This window comes from Cryptomeria japonica, chromosome 3, assembly GCF_030272615.1.
Source record: "Cryptomeria japonica chromosome 3, Sugi_1.0, whole genome shotgun sequence".
NCBI lineage: Eukaryota > Viridiplantae > Streptophyta > Pinopsida > Cupressales > Cupressaceae > Cryptomeria > Cryptomeria japonica.
In genome coordinates this window covers 449,282,826-449,304,671 of record NC_081407.1, presented here as the reverse complement: position 1 = coordinate 449,304,671, position 21,846 = coordinate 449,282,826, and the positions used below count along the sequence as shown (strand labels likewise).

At 36.7% G+C, this 21,846-nt stretch overlaps 1 pseudogene; it reads left to right on the top strand.

Annotated features, from left to right (window-relative positions):
• Positions 1-767: 767 nt before the first annotated feature.
• Positions 768-21,846, top strand: part of LOC131056691 (photosystem I P700 chlorophyll a apoprotein A1-like) — a 152,510-nt pseudogene continuing 131,431 nt past the window's right edge.

The window sequence follows — 21,846 nt, the reverse complement described above, 5'->3', positions numbered from 1 at the left end:
TAGATGAATTACTGGTAGAACTGTTTAAAAGACTTGAAGCTAGAAGACAAGCTATTGTAGAGCTTGATAAGAAAATGAAAATTGAAAAACTACTTGTTGTTTATCCTGTCAACTCACCAAAAGAGATAGATGATCTGATCTCAGAGGCTAACCGGTCAATATTTTTGACTGCACACCAACATGTAGCACTTATGGTTGGTAGAGTAAATGAGCTAGTAGAGGAAACTGCCAATGCATGGGACATATTCCTTGTAGAGAAGGAAAAATGGGAGGAATATAGAAACCCTAAAGCCATCAAAGTATATCAGAAGGATAAGGATAGTTTAAAATAAAACAAAGAATACTTTCTATGGATCATTAATGAAAAAAATCTTTTCTCTATGGGCAAATCCCATCCAGAGATATAATTTATTAAATATTCATTAATAATTTATCAATTCAAAGTTCTTTTGAATTATGAAAGTGATCTGTAACATATGGGTCCAGAGATATGGATAAATAAATCTGGATATGAAGATAATGATTGTATTAATATTGATATCTTTTTTTACCACTCGACAGGAAAGACGTTTTATATCTCGCAACGGTCCATTAAGCACCTATCAGATATGTCATAATAAATATGAACACCTATCTCAAATCGACTTCCCTATCATAGTCACTCTAGTTTTGAACTGGGAAATAAAGAGAGGAACGAGTTGAGAATATATCTTTTTTTTTATTCGGCGGGTTTTTTCTCATGTCTCGTCTGGAAAGAGGAGAACTCAATGACCATTCATTCACCGGAACCAGAAGTAAAGATCATAGTGGATAGGGATCCTGTTAAAACCTCTTTTGAAAAATGGGCTAAACCTAGTCATTTCTCAAAGACACTAGCCAAGGGACCTAACACTACCACCTAGATCTGGAACCTACATGCTGATGCTCACGATTTTGATAGCCATACCAATAATTTGGAAGAGATCTCCCACAAAGTATTTAGTGCTCATTTTGGTCAATTAGCAATAATATTTATTTGGCTAAGTGGGATGTGCTTTCACGGCACTCGCTTCTCCAATTATGAAGCATGGCTAGGCGATCCTACTCACATTAAACCCAGCGCTCAGGTAGTTTGGCCGATAGTAGGCCAAGAAATTTTGAATGGAGATGTGGGTGGAGGTTTTCGAGAAATACAAATAACCTCTGGGTTCTTCCAGATTTGGTGAGCATCCGGAATAACTAGTGAATTGCAACTTTACTGCACCGCAATTGGTGCATTGATCTTTATAGCATTAATGCTTTTTGCTGGTTGGTTCCATTATCACAAAGCTGCTCCAAAATTGACTTGGTTCCAAGATGTAGAATCCATGTTGAACCACCATTTAGCAGGGTTACTAGGACTTGGCTCTCTATCTTGGGAAGGACACCAAATACACGTTTCTTTACCTATTAATCAACTCTTAGATGCTGGAGTGGACCCTAAAGAGATACCACTTCCTCATGAGTTTATTTTAAATCATGAGCTTTTAGCTCAACTTTATCCCAGTTTTGCTAAGGGATTGACCCCATTTTTCACCCTGAATTGGTCAGAATATTTAGATTGTTTGACTTTTCGTGGAGGACTCAACCCAGTAACGGGGGGTTTGTGGCTGACCGATACTGCACACCACCATTTGGCTATTGTAGTTCTTTTTCTAATCGCTGGTCATATGTATAGAACCAATTGGGTTATTGGTCATAACCTCAAGGATATTTTGGAAGCTCATAACTTATCCCCACCGCCTCTGAATACTCCACCGGTAGTGACTAATGATAATCAACCAGATAGTGAGAATATGAATATACCACAAGAGGACACCAAACCCAACTCTGAGGTATTATACACAGTGGACATTGATACTCAAAAGGTCAATATTGTGGTAGATAAGGATACAACTGAGAAGACAGATATGGGTAATGAGCAACCGGTAACTGATGGTACAGAAGGTAAATTGGCAGATGACAACACTAAGCAATAGGCTCACACAGAGCAAAAGGCTCCATCACAGCAACAAGTTCATACAGAGACAGTGCCACCGGCATCAGATGAGCAATCCAAACCTTTGCTTAAGGAAATGGAAACACAAACTGACCTACCAAAGGTCATCACAAGCAAGGAAACTGCTCCCACCGGCGGAATACAGATTATTGGCTCAGCAAATAATGTAATAGAAGTTCTTCTGGATTCCATTAAGAAGATAACTGACTGTAGCTCACAAGCATACAAGGCAATAGATGACACCATTCCAATTTTGAAAATGATAGCACCAAAATGTAATGTAGATAATAAAGATTCTTTGAGTCAACTTGATACTTTGTCTAAGTATATTATTGAAAACACTGTGATAGTTGAACAAATAAAAGAGGAAGCATTCGAGGAGAGATTAGAGAAGGAAAAACAAAATTTCTTTGAGGAAGAAATAAAGAAGTGTACAAGGCAGTTTGACACACTTCTACCAAAACTATGTAGCACATTGAAGGAATTCAAAACTTTGTATAGGGATACCTATAAAACTAACTTTTTGACAGTTGATATAGACAAGAAAATTAGCAAGATATAGGAAGAAATAAATCAACTAGCTGACAATTTCATTAATTCATCTGATTCATTATCAGTTTTTGAGCAGAAGATAACAGGTTTTGAGGAAGAACTATTAAAGTTGGAAAGAGAGAAAGAAAGAATAAAGGGAAAGGCTAAAGATCTTAAATGGAGACTTAGTCCAAAATTGGACTATCTCGCCTCCTTAAGGAAAGAAATATCTTATGCCTTGATTCAAGGACAGAAAACACCAGTAGAGAAAATGCAACACCTCACCGGTACAGTTCAGAGGATAGAGGCCGCAATAAAAGACAGAAAAAAGTTCATTGAGAGCTTGAATTTGGTTTTGGCAGATCTTTTTCAGATTGTAACCAACCGGTTACAAGGATGAAGGTAGAAACCACACTCAATTAACACTTTGACAACCTTTGTCATTGATGCCAAAGGGGGAGTAGTGGAATGATAAAAATAATCAGTAAAATAACTCATCAACTCAGGGGGAGTATACATTCTTTTGGTACACATTTTTGGAAAGACAATACCGGCAGATTCTTTTTGGATGATAGTTTTTTTTATTTTTCTCATGAGTGTTGCCATTAACGCCAAAGGGAGAGATTGTTGGAAAATGCACACTCCTATGAGACATTATAGGTGATTGAAGGTTTTGTCATTGATAGCAACCTTACAATCCTATGACACCGGCAAGGCAATCCACCAGCACTAGCAAGATCAGACTTTACACTGGCACACAGACCACCAGCAGTGAAAGGAAGCATACCGGCACAGAGGCCGATAGGAATTTTGTTTGTAAATTATTTTGTTAATTATTGTAAAATCATTATAAGCCGACTTGGCAAGTTGTAAAATGACTCATATATATAAGAGCTCATTATAGAGGAAGAAATAGAATGTAATGAAAAAAATAAGGCAGACCTATTATGCGAATTATAGGTTAAGGGTTTATGTATGAAGCACAGCTATAAACCAGTACTGGATCTGGCATAGTAGATGCTATTTTGAAGTAGTAAAAGACATTGGATTTATATAATCCATTTTGTAAGTCAGTGAGAGTTCCCATTTTTGTAATTGAGCAGTGAGCTCTAGGCACTTGGCCTTCTTGCATGTGCAGGCCCCTATTGTAGTAGTAATATTCTCTTATTGGCCAGTAAGTGAATATTGTGGGTCACAAATCCCACCGAGGTTTTTCCCACACTGGGTTTCCTCGTTAAACTACTGTGTTTTGGTGTGTTTTTTATGTGGTTGTTGTTATCTCTGTTTATTGCATTATTTCTTGTTTGTCGATATATAGTATTAATATGCTTTACATGTTTTAAGTCAAGAAAATCCTTTAACTGATTAGATACTAATTCACCCCCCCCCCCTCTCAGTATCTGTGGGAATCCTAACATTGTAGTGGAATATCATATTTTTCTAAAATAAGTTAATGGACTTAATCTTGCGAACTTATTTAACCCAAGTGGAACCTTTTATTAAATAATTTAATTATTATAATGATGATGACACATTAATTTTATTTGCTCAACTAATTAATGTTAATACATTCAAATTGTATTAATATTGAATTAATAGATTCAAGAATTAATTAAGATATAAATGAAGAAATTATAATATCAATGATTGGGGAAACTTGACATTTGATAAATAATTATTGATACAAGAAGTTGTATTAATGTCAACTTAGTAGAATTTGGGCAATTTAAGTATTATAAAATGTAACTAAAATCGAAGGGACTTTTGAGTGAATTTATTTAATATCTAAAAGGATATTGTCCTTATAAAAATTAATTTATTCTACTTTGATGATAGGAGTATCATAATTGATACGTAAGTAAAAATATAATCCTATCGCATAGGAGTTACAGTTGAAACCTAAGACTTCTAGTTAAATTTTAATGCTTCGCTCACCTTAGAATCCTAATTTAATATCAATTAAGATTTCATTTGGAACAACTTGTTAAGTTGTCACATCTAATTAAGCATAAGTCACAAGTAATTAAGTGTTCAAAAAAAATTTGTTGTTGTGTTTTTTGCCAAAATGTTTGGGCATGACAGTAACCTCTAATAAAATTTTGATAAAACATCATAACTAGTGTCTCAGAAATAATGCATGAAATAAACAAGAACATCGCATTGAAAAACATTCCACACATGAACACCATAAGTTTTTGATGTGGAAACCCAAATAGGGAAAAACCACGGTCAAAGTTGGTACCCACAAGTATTTCTACTCTTTCTAAGTACACCTTGTTACGATCTTAGCCCTATTAGGAGCTTACAATATGCCTGGTTAAGAGTAGACCCTATTAAGAGTCAATCAATTAGGGGATTTGCCTTGCAGCCTAGTTAGGAGCTTGATGATCTGTTAGGATCAACCTCATGAGAGGATTTAACACTCTTTTGAGAGGTACCCTATTAGGTGACTTAAATGTTTAAGGCCTGTCGGGAACTACTCTGTTAAGGGATTTAACCTACTGCAACTGTTACGGAACAACAGTGAAGGAATGATTTGTTTACTTCCACTTCTTTGCTTGCTTGATCAGATCCAATTATACAAAACACTCTGCAACTCTTAGGCAGATCTCGCACTTATCTTCAATGGCTTAACACATTCTCTAAGACCACCGACACAATAAACATCAACTGTGTCATCCTACATAGCCATCTCAGCTAGGTCGGCCACAAAACCTAATTACATCATGAATTTACAATTAAAATCATAAGAGATCATCATAGATCATTATACAGATCATTACAAAAAATTGCAATGCAATATCAACCGTTGGTTGATCATAACCCATCATGAAAAATCCGATCTGTATCCTCAAAACACTCTACTAAGCATTTTGTTGATTCCCAAGAAAACCTTCCTTGAATCGTGCCAAAACAACAATTAAATCTTTCACGTGGGTTGTGTCATGTTACCAACTTCATGTAGACTCATCATCGATCACCATCATAATAGAAATCGTTACCGGTTTGATGATTTCTTCACCGATCCTTAAACCCTACTAAAACCTTAGCAAAACTTCATCAAGAATTTGAAACATTCCTTCTGGTAATCTCCACAAGTTTTAGTTCCAGTCATATACACCTTTTCATGATACAAGTTCACCATCCAAACCGCAAATCACCAATCATTGTCGTTCATCCGATCCAATCAAAACAACTCTGCTTTACTGGTTAAAGTCCTATTTCACAAACTTTAGTTCACTGTCGGTAAACCCTGTCTTCCGGTAAACTAAATCATTAAGATGACAAAACAAAACATCAGGAACATCAAGAAAATCAGTTGCCATCAATGACAACAAAAATAATTGATCATGTCATCTATTTATGAAATCTCAATCTCTTCATCACAAATAGACTTCTATCCTTTATCGGTGTAGTCATCCAACTTCAACTGCATCACCTGTATTTGTATCAATTATGCTAAATGCCAACACGGATAACAAGAATAATCATTATTTCATCATCAGAGCTCAAGAACACCAACAACAAATTGAAAGATACACTTGTAAAGTTCCAAATCATGAACCACCTAAACTGAGGACACACATGAATGTCCCAAACATTCTCCAAAATCTGCACAACATAAAGAATCAATTTCAGATCAATATAATCCAAAAAACATAACTCTGTAATATAGAACTAACAGAAAAACCAGTCATCACACCAGATCACATAACTTGACCAAATCACCATTTGGAACATTGAAACTCGTATTGAATCAACTAGATATAAGTATCTCAAAACCCATTAATTTGCATCAACACATCTGTAATAGATCACCTAGCCCAACTCAACTCTCTGCAACAAACCAATTCTTAATAACATAGGAATATGTTAGCATCAATGACAACAACACATTCCAATGACTCTAATATCCAAAAAATTCTACCCCTCTTTGAAAGAGTTGGCCTAAAATTATTGTGAGAGCTCTTCTGTATTCATAGTTTAGAATCAAAATTTATCAAAAATTGATGTAACTCAAGAGTCAAGAGTAAGGAAAAATAATATTAGTGTATTGTCGAATGCTAAGAGTCAAGAAATTCATCCCTCCTTTTTAAGCAGCTATGTGCAACAACTTTTCATACTCCAAGGGTTGTTCCAAAGAAAACTACAGACATAAGAAAAGTGATTAAAAATAAGAAACAACTCAAACAACTTTTATTTCATGACCACCATAGTTACTTTTTCTATAGAAGAATTGCAAGCAACGTAGATAGAAAACTTAGGAAGTTGTATCCAAGTCACAAGCTCTATTAGTCAACTCCTATTAGATTGGCACCTATTTGCCTCCTAGCATATGTTGCTTCTTAAGTTTCAAAGCATAGATGCATACTTTTCCTAAGTAGTACGATAGCTTAACTTTGTTGTTGCTTATCATTTCTATTAAGAACAACTAAGGTCATGCATACAAGAAACTCCCATAGGATTATACTTCATGATTGACAACTTTTTTATGATTTTGATTTAGAACTTCATGTTCCTAACCATTTTCATTTTGTTTGAAAACTACAAGAAAAATAGTGTTCATAAGTTTTAACTTTACCGCAGAAGGTTGTATTTAAATTGTGGTCCTTATTGTTTTGTGATGCATCAAATGTGTAATGCATGATTGATGGTATTTTTAGGATTCTTAATTTAGAAGTCTTAAAGGTAATTTGAGTTTCAATTTTCCAAGATAAATATATGGAGGAAAATATTCTAGATTGTTGTTTATTTTTTATAAGATTTTGTGTGTCAAATCTGAGAAAGACATGTAATCAATTAAATAGATTCATCTTTTTAAGTTTGTGTTAAAAACTATTCTTTGTTTTTGAGGGAATTTGTGTTTATTGTAGACGTCTAAAATTAATTAAATTAAATATTTTAATTTAATTAAATTATCCTTTCATCATAGTTAATTTATTTAACTATGTTATTTATAATCTTCTCAAAGTTAATTAAATTTAACTAAATTAATCATGTCACTATAGTCCAATAATTGGTTTATCAAATAAATTAATTATTCTCCATTCTTCTAGAGTCATCTAAATAATTAATTCTTCTAAGTCCCCTTTAGTTAATTAATTCTTTGAGAAGTCCCATTATTCCTACAAATCACTTCTTCTAATCCTCACTTAAGCTAATTAATTATTCTAGAAGCCTCATTATCATTATTCTCCAATTTTTAATTCCCCCACTCATTCTCTCTCCTCTTGTCAAATCCTCCTAACTTGTCCACTTGCATCCTAATTCTCCATTATCCCACCTAATCTCCATCCTTAATCATTTTCACAATCCTAATCACCATGATTAGGAGCAAGTCAACCACTTGCCATTAATGGCTTGTCTACTCCCACCTTCCAAACCTTAAATACACCAACTTTGGTCATTTTCAAGATTTGAAATTTCTCCATTTCCCCATGCTCTCTCAATTCCCAAGGAATTTTGAATTCCTTTTCTCTCATCTTTCTCCCATGCAATCTATTATTTGAGAATTTTTAATTCTCTTGTCCTCTCCCAAGGAATTTTAAATTCCTTTTTATTCTCCTAATGTACTTGGTGATCTCTTCCCCATGTACCTTGAGGTGTGTGGAGACAAGAAATGCCTTTATGGAAAATCTCTTGCATCACACACCTTGTCCTCTCAATCCCTTTCAGAATTTTCCTTCAATCCTCACCCTTTATTTCAAATCAATCTTGGCCCTTGATTTCTTCCTTCTCAAATCTATAAATTGGGGTCTCATCCCCTTCATTTCATCATCCATCAATTATGAAATCCTATGTTGTTATTTTGAGTTTAGAATCATCTCCTCAAGCATCACCATTATATAAAATACATCCATCCTTAGTGATCTACCCATTTATCAATCCATCTTAGTATTGTTGTGTGTGGACAGAAATCCACAAATCCATTGTGGACCAATCCAAACAGGTTGAGGAGGGGCGCATCTTCAACTTCATCCAAGGTCCAATCAGAGCAACAAGAGGCATTCAAAGCAAAGGTAAAAGGTTTTTTTGTATTTTCTTTGAATTTTTATTTTTATTTGGATTTAAACTAACCTTCTCACCCTTGCATTGTTTTCCCCTTGGTTCATTTTGGCATGCCCAGTGGGACTCACATCCCTCTTACTAATCTTTTCCATGAGTTTTTGTAAAGTTTTCATTTGCGGGTCTTGGTTCAATGTCTTAGTTTGGAAAATGGTGTCTCTGCCTCGTTGGATTGACATTTTTGTTGTAAATCAGCGTTTGCGTTTTAAAATTTCAAATTTTCCCGCATGGTGTTTGCAGGTTTTGGCAATCGACGTCGGTGTTCTACACTTTGGTGTCTCCACCCTCAATGTCTTTTGACACTTTTTCTTGAGATTTTCTTGCATTTTTAATAATTCAAAAGCACAAAAACATTAAAAATCACAAAAACAACAACTTCGATATTTCTAGTTTCTAGTTTTTGGGGAAATAACATTTTTTTTAGGATAACTTAGTTTTTGCGAGTTAATCAACGCATCAACATCTGCATAGACAGTCAACATCTTTGCTATGGTTTTGCATCTCCATTGAGCCTGATTTCTCACTTTAATTCAAAATTTAAAAAATTGAATTTTTGTTTCCACATCTGTGCAGACGAGTAGCGTCTACGTTGTAGAACAATGTCTCTACAGGTATTAATTTCCTGTCAGTTTTTAAAAATTCAAGTTTATGGATTTTTCAACTTTATGCATTTTAATTCGTAGTTAGGTCCTACTTCGGTGCCTATGCGGACGTCCAACGTCTGTGCCTGTACTTCAGCGTCTGCACCAAGGTAACTAGGGTTTTGTTTACTGATCCAAATTTGAGCTTTGTAGGTTACTCTTCATATGTCCAAGATCAATTTTCAAACTACTAACCTATTTTTGCAACCCATTTGTTGAAGATCTCATTTTTCCAATAGCATTAGTTTGTTTTTTCGCAATCCTAGATTAGATAACACTTATCATGTGGGACTAACAGTTACCATTGTCTTTCATGTTTTGCACACTTGCGCTTGTGTAGGGTGGACCCATAGTCACACCTATTATCCTCTCCCCTCACCTTCACGGACCTTAGCTGATGAGAAAGGTGATTGACAACACCCGATTTTTCTTTTTGTAGAGAGGGTTATTCTTTAATGGGGATTTCATCACCCCACAAAGGATATCTTGATTTCGGACACATCAGGGATATTGACTCTCTCGGTATGATCTCGAGCAGGTTTTCCAAGCCGCTATATAAATATATATCAGTCAGGCGGTTGAAGTGTTCAGTGAATTTGATGTATGTGGAGGCCCCCTCTGCACAGATAAGCCCAGTTAAAGCCTTAAGTGGCTTGCTTTGAGAATCCATCGTTGGATTGGTGATCCCTCAGAATTACACTAAGAACTTTGTTGTAGTAGCCAAAAATCCCACATTCATACTGTAGGGGATGCAGATCATACCTCGAAGTTACCTCTCATGTACCCACTCAAGATGAGACAAGAATCCCTCGATTAAAGGATTTTCGGATCTCCAGGGTAGAGAATCTAGTATGCCCAAGAAGTGAGTGTGTTGTAAGGGGGAGCCAATGCTACCAGAATCTCTATTTTTCCACTCATTTGAGGTATCACTTGTTGGCCATTTGGAGGAATTAATTATGTGTTGCATTCATTTTTTGTCATTGATGTCAATACTAGTTGTTTGGATGCTTTACCGACACCCTTTTGGTCCGAGTAGTTTGAGTAGTTTCTAGTTGGTTTGGATCCACCATGATCCAGTAGGCTCTGGCATAGTTTGGTTATGGAATTGTCTTATTCATGATACTCATGTTCATATTCAGTAAGTTGGTTTTGGTCTAGTGATCGGATGCTATCATGTTTGCTTGGAAGCTTATCTTCTGGTTTCGGTGAGGGTTTCACAAGCAAATCTTTTGATGAAGATCTTTGATGAATTGCACAAGTGGTGTTGGTGCAGCTTCTAGTGGAGATTCAGGATGTTGTTGGTGATCATGTTTGAGACTTGGCGGATGGAGATCATTGTTGTAGCATGTGGACCTATACTAGGTCCCAATTGATCTAGGTTATGGACCGACTTTAATGTAACATGTGGATTGGACCTCTTGATGTGTTTCCGGGATGTCTTTTGTGTTGGATATTATTTGTTTGGTCTAAGGCCGGCATGGTTTGTAATTATGTAATTGGTTTATTGTTTGGTGGCTGACCTGATTGTTTATGGCCAATGCTTTGTATATATATATTATTAAAGATCTCATTGTAGATCATATTGTAGAGATATAGGAATGGGACATGGATATGTAATGTGCGAATAATGTAATATCATTCAGGCAGAGGATTTGGTCGATCATTGGAGATCAAATTGGGTTTATGTAAGATGATTTAGTCCTCCGATATTGAGCTTAATCAGAGTTGTACTCAAGCATAGGAGATGCTATCTTTGCAGTTCAAACACTTCTCTGGATTGTAGTCTAGATTTCTATGTAGTCAGTGAGGCTCCTTTTGTGATGAGCAGTGCTCTCTAGGTTGTTGGCCTTCCTGCAAGTGCAGGCCCTGTTGTTCTCAAAATCTGATTCCCTTCTATCCTTCCTGTAAGAAATATAATGAACTCTATTTGCATATGGAGAGGACACCAAGAGAATTAGAACTCCAGAAAAACATATAACAAGGTTTCAACAAAACCTTCTACACTACGAAGTCATCCAAAGTTCGGGTGGGTATACCTTCTGTGAAAACTTTCACATTTTGAAATTCGAGATCCAAATAAACCAATACTAAAACCTACGGACTTCATCACCTTAAAATTGAAACAATGAAGAAAAACTTATACTCATTTTTAGTATTGATCCCAAAGAGAAATATAAAGAAAACCATAACTGATACTAGTGCCTTATCTAGGCTACAGAGTCATCTAAATCAAGCAAGGATTCCAAAATAAACATCCCCATACATCTCATTACTTTTGCTTTTATTAACCTTATTCATGCTTGACACATATAAGAGTTCTTTCTTGTTTAACTAAATATTGTCTATCAAATTCAAAGTTTCAAACAAATAATCTACTGAGAGGGATGTTTCATGCATATTTAATTCCTCTCCTAAAGAGAAAAGCTAAGAACAGATCCATAAAGATTGCATTACAATCCGTGTTCAGTTGAATAACCCTAGACTATTCAAATGAAACCAATAAATTACTAAAGGCACACTAGAAGACAACATAGGTTTTAGGCTCGAAAGGTTATGATCTATATATTGATATTCATTTTTTGAAAAAATAATTTTACATGACTTAAAGTATCCTCTGTAATAGCTAGAAAAACTCAGATATATTTCTGCAGAGTTTCTTTACAAAAATTCTTGTGATCCCTTTTCTATTAGTCCTGGTATCCATTTATAACATTATGGATGCATAAAAGCTTCGGACCTTCCAAAGAAAAGTTTGTTACAAACCGCAATGTCCTCCAAGAAATAGTTACAAGTCCTTTTCAATATCAATGGCCTCTTTAGTTTGTTGCTCCACAGCAGCATCTTCCAACTATTATGGGTTTTCCTCCTCTTGCATTGCATACTTTTGGGTCCATTCTTGGAACACGTCATTATCAGGCCATGAGTAGCCAACAATCCTTTTTTCAAAATTAACCAACCTTTTCCAAGAGTTTCTCACTTTCCTAACCTCTGATTCCAAGAAACTGTAGTGTGACTTTATCTTTTCTATTTCTTCAATCATTTTAACAAATAGAGATGTGTCATCTTTGTTGATGATCTCATTCACCCTTAAAGACAATTTAGCTCCCAAGTCATCAAGTCATACCTATTTGTCCTTCAACTGATTTTGGTTAACAAAATCCCCAGGAAACAATTCAAATTTATGCTCAGTATATTCCTTCTTGTACAAGTTAGCCTTCCTCTCTACATTGGCTCTTCCTTCTGCTAGCTTGGTCAGAACTTTTTCTAACTCACATGTGGATTTAATAATGGCATCAGATCCTGCTTCATCATAGGATGCACACATAAATTCTAAATCCACTTCTCTTGGCATCCACTTATTCAAAATCGGCTCTAAAATAGCCTTGTCCTCATTCATCTCACACAAAGTATATAAAATTATTTTCATATTAGTGTGCACAGTGGGGGCCTCTACTATATCAGCAAACCTCAAAATTGTGTCCTTTATCTTCTCTTCATATTTATTCACAAACAAGGCTTAAGCTTGTTTCAATTTTTCCAACTCATGTTGAATGGTCTCAGATGGTTGAAAACTGAAAGGCATAGGAGAAGGGGGAAATTCTATAATAGGACTAGTAGGTGGAGGTCTTGCTGGAGAAGATGCAATAATTAGGGTAGAGGACTCACCTCCTTGGTGTTGTCCAGTAAATTGACTCTGTAGTCTAACAATAATACTATCCCTGTTGACTACCTCCTTTTTGGCTTCACTATAAGCCTTTAGAATTGTTTCTATTTTCACTTGCAGATTGGCTCTCTCTTTTGGTTCTTTCTCAGCCATTGCTCTCAAATTGATGAATGAAATCCAAACCCTTCTTATAGGCTACCCACTTCTCTTTCCTCAATTCCTGCTATTCCAAACTGAACTCATTTCTAATTAGATCCTTGGGGAAATGAAATTGATGTGGCCTACCTTTGCATACTGCTCTTCTCTTGAACATGTCGTTGAAAAAATCCTCAGGGTCAGCAAACCTTGTTACTACAGTAGGCAACCTATATGGTTAAAATAAATCTTCAAAGTACTTCCAACCACCCTTGGTGATCACAAATTGATGGGCCGGTAACAGTTGGGAAAATCGTCCCTTTTCCTCTATTTGTTAGCTCTGCCTCTTGCACACCTCCAATTTTCCTGAGGACCTCTGCAATTCCTATTTTTAATGGGACTTGATAGGGCAATAAATATGGAGTGCCTCTAATACCGTAAACTCTGAAAACTGTAGAGACAGGGTACAAGTATATGTCACCCTAGTTGTGCACAATCTTAATGCTTTTAGAAAATTCCTTAGGCCTAAGGAATTCTAAAAGAGCTTTGGGGATCCTAGGGTTGTCTGAACATAAAAGAATCCTAATCTTGGATACAAAGCATCTATCAAATTTTAAGTAGTTGGCATCCTCTCTGTCCTAGGACAAAATGGTACTCCACAGTTGTACAGGCATCTCTTCATTATCTTTCACCTTAACTAAATCCATTTCATTTGCAAAATAATCAGCACCTTTGAACAAAAACATGTGCATGAGAAGAGAGTACCATCCAAATGGTCTTCCTACCTTACCACTTTTTATCCCCATCAGTCCTACATGGATTGCATCTATGAGATAAGGTGCATAGTCAAGTGTAACTGCCAGATATAGGTTCAGAATCTATGGTATCATTAGCATATAATGGGTTGGCATGGTGGTTTCAGCATCTTCCCCAAACATTTGACACAGTGACCAATACACACCTTTATCTCTTAGAGTAAACAAATTCAGAGAAAAAGGTTCCATGGTACTAGGGCCCACAACAGTTAGCCCTCCAATTTTAACAAAAAACTCTTTCAATGGTCCACTCCTGAGGTGATCCCTTTATAGGCTCTAAATAATTAGACACCTCACTGATCTTAAAAACCTTTCTAAACTCATCATCATTGATCTTAATCAAGGCTCCTCCTTTCACATTCCTGATACATTTGGCAACTGGGTCATAATTGTGCGCAATCTGGGTTAACAAATCAACATCCATGAAAACCCCAGGGACTATGAGCTTTCCTATGTCCAATTCCCATATACTATTTATTGGGGCAAGGGCATGTCTCTGACTGAATCCTATTGAAAAGACCCAGACCTGATATCCCTATCTGTGGATCTCTTAACCAATTGCCCTTGTCATACAAACCATTTCCAATCCTTAGACGGGGGGGGCTTTAGGTACCAATTCTTTAATTTTGGCTACAGCATTTGTGGACATAGTCAATTGTTCCATGAAATCATCACATATGTTTCTATCCTGATAATTTACCTTCCCTGTGAAATCCCTTCTTTGTGCCATCCTGGTAATGCAATTATATCAATTAAGACTCAAACAAAACTCTTATAAGGCAAGCACACAGTAATTCCAATTTTCAAACTGTAATTAGCAAGCAAGACACAAAAACCTGTTACGTGCCTGAAATAAATCGCTATGCACCAGCTCTTCTGCAACAAACTCGTTGAAATGGTGTCGATATTCAATTTGATGTGGACTTTAATACGGCAACTTGGCATTGAATTGAGACATTAACCCTCATGCTTCGGCCATCAACTCAGAATTGAATTCATAATTGAATTCAAAAAATGGGCTCCAACGAATCGCAAGCTTTTCTAAGTATTTCGTTGTTTCATTGTTTCGTTGTTTTGCCATTTCATAGAGCTTAAAACCCTCGCACCTTTCCTTCACGAAGAAACAACGCCCATCAGATCTTGGAAACTTGCACTTCCTTTACTTCCCCCGGTCATTCTATATTGGTAATGTGCCCCACCCTTCCTTTGCTACTTCATGAAAGGTAAACCTTGCATACTTTAATCATATGAAACAGTGCTAGCCATATGATCAATCACTACTTGCTCGATCTTTACTGCTTACGGTGACCACCAGTCTACTTCACTAACCACGCAAAACCATCATTGCTAGTGGTTTTTGCTACTTCGTGAAGGCTAACTACCCAACATCTTTGGGCCGTGAAAAAATGCTCATCGTTGGATCAATCTCAAGATGTACAACCTTTAACGCACTTAAACCTTTAAACTGGGCCCTCGGCACAAAAACTTCCTACTTTTCTCTATCACCGATAAATGAATATTATGTGTCAGTCAGCTATTCGCCCAAGAACTCCATTGGGCTCCAATTTAGGACCACCATGTTTTCTATTTCACCATGGGTTTCAACACCATCATTGGTTAAATCAAAGTGGGCCCTCAACAATCCTTTGGAGCCACGTGTATCTGACAGGCCATCTTTTACCTCATCCAAGTGATCCACCTGTCCTACCACGTCATCCACCATGTGACTGCCATGTCATTTCACTACTTTGTGAATGGTAAACTTTGGTTGATTTGAGGCTATGAATCAACATGGGCCCTCCAATCAACTACAAGTTGATCGGTCTTTAAAACCATGACTTGCCTATCCTTCGAGTCCACTAACCTTTCGCTATTTCGTAGGCCTTAAACCTCAAGCATCTTTTCCTCATGAGCTAATGTGAACCATTGGAACTTGTCTAAGATGATCATCTGTTAATCACTTCGTGACCATCTTACCTGAGCCCTCCACCTTTTCTCTATTTTGCAAACAGTAAACCTCAGACCACTTCCGGCTGCGAATCCATGCGCACCATTGGATCAACTCCAAGTTGATCGGCCATTAACCAAAGAACCGCTTACCTCTGGGACCCACCCATTGTTTCGCTATTTTGCAAACTTTAAAACATATGCATCTTAGGCAAGTGAATCAACGTGGGTCATTTGATCTAAAATGAGATGCATTTTCTTTACCTTACAAACCATCCTTCTATCGGGCCCATTTTCCTTTTCGCTACTTCGCAAATGGTAAACCATAGGCATCTTCTCCCAACAAAACAACGTGCATTGCAGGATCAACTTTGACTTGCATGATTGTTAAGAAGCCTGACAAAGATTAGAAACAAGACATAGGTAAAGGCGTAAAAATTTAAAAGCATTTAAAAAAATGCCTAGGGAAAACCTAAAGGGGGGACACCTTCATGACGAGCCAACCCTTCCACTTAAGTGGAAAAGTAATATGAAAAAAGAACGCGGGAAACTCAAAATGGGAAAAAGGGAAAAAACAACTTCTTAAACCTTTGGACCTAAAACTCAAAGGCAACATGAAGGGCTTAAGCATACCATTTCACACCTTAAAGAGCTTGAGAACAAAATTATCCAAAAATTAGAACAGTGATAACAGCGGCTCTGACTGGGGATGGTTGATCGCAAGATCAACACAAGAATTACAAAAAACTCTGGAGAACAGACCAAACACAAGCCCAAAAACAACCAATAGAAACAAACCTAAATATATACAGACTAAGACCTACAGTACATGGACTTAAGAAAAGTAATGCTTCAGGAATTTTCCATGCACTAGAAATTCTTGTACCTCACCATTCATTTTCTGCAAAAAATATGAATCCTTTCCATTAAGATCATAAACCACAGAGGGGCCTATCCACAGTGACTCAATTTTTTTGTGTTTTCCTTTATCTTGCCCTTTCGCATTCCATTGAAGGACCATGTCACCAATTTGAAACTTCCTTATTAAGGTTCTTTTATCAAACAGATATTTGGATTCCAGCTGAATTTTCAAATTTCTCTTATGGGCCAAAGTCCTAATTTCCTCCACCTCCACCATTTGAATCATTTTGTCTTCCATAGGTTCAGATATCTCCATATCCTCAGCTTGCAGGAACTTGTATGCAGGAAGTAGATTATTAACTGGCACCCTAGATTGCATGTCATAAACCAACTCAAAAGGTGACACACGAATTGCTTTCTTGACAGTAATCTTGTCTGCCCATAGGGCCAACTTTAACTTCTGGTCCCAAGACCTTTTGTTCTCCTCAAGGATTTTCTTAATAATTTTTAGAAGGCTCTTATTGTTGGATTCAGCTTGCCCATTACCCTGAGGATGATGTGGTGAAGAGTAGGACATAATTATTCCATGACTAGTACAAAATTCAATGAACTCCTCTGATCTGAAGCTCATGGCATTATCCATTACCGGTTTCACAGGAACATCGAATCTGGTTACAACATTATCCATCAGGAAGTCAATATCAACCTTACTTGTAGCTCTTCTAGTGGGTATAGCTTCAATCCATTTAGTGAAATAATCAGTGGCCACTATGATCCACGTATGACCTCTTCCTGATTTCTCAATTATTTCTCCAATAAAATCAATGCCCCATTGGACAAAAGGGGCTTCTACTGTGACTGGGTTGAGGGGTAAGGCTCCCTCATACTTCAATTTGGATGAAAATTTTTGGCATGGGTCACATCTCCGAACATGTTCATGGGCATCTTTGAACAAAGTGGGCCAACACTAACCAGCCTGGACTATCTTACCAGTTGTGGTCTTGGTAGAGTAATGACCTTCACACACTCCATCATGCATTTCAGTTAACATCCTTTTAGCTTGGGATTTGTCTAAACGCATCAACAATGCCCCATCTCTATTCCACTAATATAGATCACCTTGAACAAGGGCATACTTTTGAGATTTTAGTCTCAGTGTCCTTCTCTGGTTGTGGGTCATTCCCTCTGAATATGTTGCATCCCTAAAGAAATGCACTATCTATGAATACCAGGGCTGTATCTCAATACTAGTGACCAAGATGTTCTTAATTTCAACATTATTCACCTCAACATCAAGAAGGTTTGATTCAGCCATCAGCTTAGCAAGACCTAAACCTTTTACCAATTTAGTGATTTTAATCTCCAAATCAAACTCTTGAATCCTAGTTATCCATCTACATCTTTTACCAGTGACCTCAAACTGAGATAAAATATCCTTGATGGCTGCATGTGGGACAAAAGTGATTACTTGTGCATTCACAAGATATGGCCTAAATGCTTTTATAGCCTTAACCAGAGCATACACTTGTTTCTCAATAATTTCATACTTTAGCTCTGCAACTTGTAGAGATTTGTTGTAAAAGGCTATAGGGTGTTGATGTCCTTCATTATCTTTTTGTAAAAGAACTACAGCCACTGTATGATATGAAGCAAAAGAAAAAAGAGAAAAAGGCTTACTGTAGCCAAGGGACTTCAACATTGGTGCCTCCTGGATAGCCTTTTTAATTTCACCAAATGCCTTTGAAGCTTCTTCATCCCAGCAGAACTTTGTATCCTTCTTAAGCAATCTAACAATGGGCTTGACTATCTCTGGAAAATTGGCAATGAACCTTCTAACAAAATTTACCTTTCCCAAGAAAGACTGGATACCTTTGACACTCCTCGGCTCAGGTACATCATTTATAGCTTCAATTCTTTCAAGGTCTATTCTAACCCTTTCCTTGGAGACAATATGCCCAAGCAACTTTTCCTTAGTGACAGCAAAATGACATTTCTTTGGGTTTAAAGAGACACCGAATTCCAGAGCTTTATTGAAAACCTTTTCCAAGTGTCCACAGTGGTCATCCGCTCTTTCGGAGAAACATGTTAAATCATCCTGATACACTATCATGATAATGTTAATGAATTCCTTGAAAGCTACATCCATTTCTCTCTGGAAAGTAACTCCAGCATTTTTTAAACCAAAAGACATTCTAACATATACATATGTTCCCCAAGGGGTGGTAAAAGCAGTCTTGAATTATTCAAATTCTTTTACTAACACCTGGTTATATCCTGAGAACCCATCCATCATAGACAATAGGTCATAGCCAGTTACTCTCTGTAACATTGCTTCCACAATAGGAGAAGAATAATTGTCTTTCAAAGAAGCAACATTTAGGTTCCTAAAATCAACACAGAGCCTTATGTCCCCATTCTTCTTCCTAACTGGGACCAAATTGGACACCCATGATGAATGCCTTATAGGCTTAATGATCCCCCCTTCCCTTAGCTTGGTTAACTCTTGTTGCATTTTAGATTACAACAGGGGGTTGATAGGTCTTTGTTTCTATCTGAAAGGCTTAGCATCTGGAAGCAAAGGGACTTCACGCTAAAATAGGTCTTGTCTATACACCTTCAGACCTTCATAAGACCAGGCAAAAACATGCTTATATTTCTTCAACAAATTAATAAGGTTAACTCTGACATGAGGAGACAAATTTTTCCCAATATACACCAACTTAGGGGATGATTTTGTCCCCAAGTTTACTTCCTCCAATTAATCTAACTTGGTGGTTGACTGTTGATGTAGATGACTATCACTGTAACTAAACATACCTTCCAATTCTACTAATCCTTTAGGTATTTCATTAGTTTCCAACTGAACCATGTCATTTCCAAACACAGTTTCTCTATCTTCCACTACTTCCACCAATGCATTGCAATCAATTTTTTGTCCATCATAGTCATCGATGCATTGTATGAATCTGAGAATATCTTCATCATCCACAAACACTTTCCAATTATATACATTATCATGAATAGCAGGCCTAGATTTTATCTCCACTGTGGATACACCGGTTAGTGTTATATCATCATTTTTTAATGCGACATTTGCTAAGAAAACAGCCATGATATTCTTTGATCTTTCTATCCAATTAATAGAGAATGCACTAAAATGTTCAATCACATCCCATACTGCATGCTTATATCTTTTCAAGCGATCATTTTTTGATGCATAATTAAATCTAACCTAAGAAACAACCAACTTTGAATCTCCTTGTACTCTTAACAACTAAATCCCATGCCTTTTTGCAACTTCAAGCCCCAATAACAAGGCTTCATATTCAGCAGTGTTGTTTGTACACTGAAAGGCTAGCAAAAAGGAATATTTGAAGCTTATACCTGATGGGGACACAAAAAGAACTCCTACCCCAGATCCTTCTTTAGAGCAAGCTCCATTAAAATACATGTACCATAAATCATGCTATTGAGATTCCAATTCAGTCACAATAGAATCAATATTTTTCAACTGGGGTAAAATTGGTTGTATTCTAAAATTGTCAAGATCCACATCAATCATATAGTTCAATATACTAGGGTCTATTTTCTCAATTACCCTAGGGGCACGTGGTTCTCTATACAACTTAACCTAGCTTCCATTGATTGGGATTGTAGTATATGATAGATCCAACTAAACATTTCCACCTACTACTGCAGCCCATTGTCTAGATAATAACATGCCATAGTGAGGTTTAGTATCTGTTACTATGACATCCATCTTATATGTTGCTTTAGGGAATGCTACTATTTTTACTTCCACATCTTTCATTGTACCTATTACTGGTACTTCTCAGTTATCCATAGCATAACACTTCCCATATATTGTGCTTACTGACAATCCTAATTCTTTCATGACACCATATGGCATCACATTTGTAGCTACACCAGAATCTATCATACAGTTCTTAATTAATCGGTTATTCACTAACAAAGTAACATAGAAAGGGTCAACCTATGAAGGCTCTTGAGTAATAGTTGTTCCAACATATACCTCTGGGGTTTGCAGCTCAAGATCCTTTTCATCTTTCATTGAACCTGAAGGCAAAGTTGTACTAATGTCAGATATCTTAGAAAACAAAGATAAACCAGCTTCTCTATGTTCCTTTATTTTAAATAGTTCTACCAAGGGGACTGTGACCTTCATCTAGGTAAGAGCCTGAGTCATATCAAAAGTGGAATTATTAATCAACTCAGTATTAGTCTTAACTTTCTCTATCTTAATTTGGCTTGCCTTTTTCATTGTGGTAGTTTCTTGTATATCACCAGTAGCATTATTATCCATACCCTTGGCTACATCTTTACTTTGGTTATTCTTTTCTTGACCATCTTGAGGCAAGGTGGCATTACTTGCTGCTTTCTTCTGGGATACTTCTTTAATGAACATTGAGCCAGGTTCACCTTGATCTCTGTCCTTCTTACTACTTCTCGAGTTGTAATTATGCTTGGCTTTGGTATGGCAGCCTTAGTAAGATTTCTTACCTCTTCATCACTGGGTCTTTGGAGATGAGCTTCTTCATCTTTAATAGTCACCACATTCAAAGTAGGATGCCAATCAAGTGTCAACTATCCTTGATAAGATCTATTACTATTTAACACATCACATTCACTAAAATCACTTTGCAAAGACTCATCATCACTTTCAATAATAGTTTCAAACATATTAATATCAGGCTCAGCCTCTTTTCTCATGGATTCTTTGAGGGCTTGAGCTAAAACACATTAACGAGGAGAATATGGTCCATCACAAGCCATGCACCAAGGAGTATTCTCCATATTATGAATATTTCCTCCTTTCAAAGGATCTGGGGTGTCTTGGCTCTAGGCATTTTTTGGCTTCTCATTTTGGGGTTTGCCGTCCTTCCAAGTTGTATTGTAAGGCATGTCATGCAATCTAGGAGGCCTATCTTGCCAATTATAATGAGGTTTTTCATTTTTACTTACCTTAGCAGTAAGATCTTTCAAGGCAATCATTAACTTTTCTATTTTGTCATCTTCCTTGGCAGCTTTATTAGGTTGTTGTTTTGATTCTTGCCACAACCTTCCATCAGTTCTTCTCCCTACTTCTCCAGATGCTTTCCTATTACTCTCCACATTAATGGCAATCCTAAAAGAATCTCTCAAACTATG